This window comes from Pristiophorus japonicus, assembly GCF_044704955.1.
Source record: "Pristiophorus japonicus isolate sPriJap1 chromosome 24 unlocalized genomic scaffold, sPriJap1.hap1 SUPER_24_unloc_1, whole genome shotgun sequence".
In the NCBI taxonomy this organism is placed as follows: Eukaryota; Metazoa; Chordata; class Chondrichthyes; family Pristiophoridae; genus Pristiophorus; species Pristiophorus japonicus.
In genome coordinates this window covers 1,490,167-1,491,348 of record NW_027250648.1, presented here as the reverse complement: position 1 = coordinate 1,491,348, position 1,182 = coordinate 1,490,167, and positions in this window count along the sequence as shown.

The following is a 1,182-nucleotide window of genomic DNA, read 5'->3' as shown; positions in this document are numbered from 1 at the left end:
ACCATCCAAGATGTTATAAAAGCACAGGAGGACGCTCCTGAAAAAGATAAACTGTTGTGGAAATATTATGCATGTACTTATGACAATGTTTCTAAACTCTGGACCACTCCCGCGGAACAGACTTGCATGTCTGACGAGTTGGCCTCATGGGTTATAGAATGTCTGCTTTTTGCTACTCATTGTGGAGCAAGGGCAACAAGTGATACGCTTTTGGCTACTTGGTGGCACCCTAGACTCCAGGCGCTCACCCAGAACATCAGTAGTCGTTGCCTGGTTGGCCAGCAACATAATCCAGGGAAGGGAGTCCCCTGTGATTGGGGTAAAAAGCCCCTACCTGAAGGTCCCTTTGAGACATTTCAGTTGGACTACATTGAGTTGCAAAAAGTTCAGTGTTACAAATATGTGTTAGTAATAGTAGATGTGTTTAGCAGATGGATTGAAGCCTACCCTAACCTGGACAATAAGACTCAGACTGTTGTTAAGGTGTTAATGAGGGAAATTGTTCCTAGATATGAGATCTCAGCTAGACTGATGACCACCTATGTTCTTTCTCTGACTCAGGCTCTGCGACTAGTTCACAACCAGGTTCAAGTTGCTCACCTCGACCTCCCAGTTTTACCCGAATTGTCCCTCGTGGCACCAGGGAAGTATGGATTCGGAAGGGATTAGAGCCACAATGGGAGGGGCCTTTTTAGGTGTCACTCACTACCCCCACTGCAGCCAAGGTTGAGGGGAAAAGTGCCTGGGTTCACCTGCACCATTGCAAATCACCATTTAAACAAATTTTGTTGGTTAGTCTAATTCCTGTTTCTGTTCCAGATCTCCTCTTCCCCATAGCTGAACAAGGCAGTTGAAGGAGGATCAGTTTGAACTTTTACCCATAAGACAGCCAAATACACTGACGGAGACCTGAAGAAGGGAAACGGGAAAACAGAACTCTTTTTATCAGCTAAATAATTGGACTATTTATAAGATGAGACTGTGTCTGTATGCTACTGTCTGCATAATAGTGTTGATATATGACAGTTTTGGTGCACGGGAAGGAAGACAAAGGCGAGAGCTCCATGTAAACACCTTTTTGTATATGTCTTACGTTTATGCGGAAAAAGGGCACTTCACTAGATGCTGGGTGTGTTCACATATCCCTATACATTCCAAAGGGAGAATTCCTTTGCACACCGT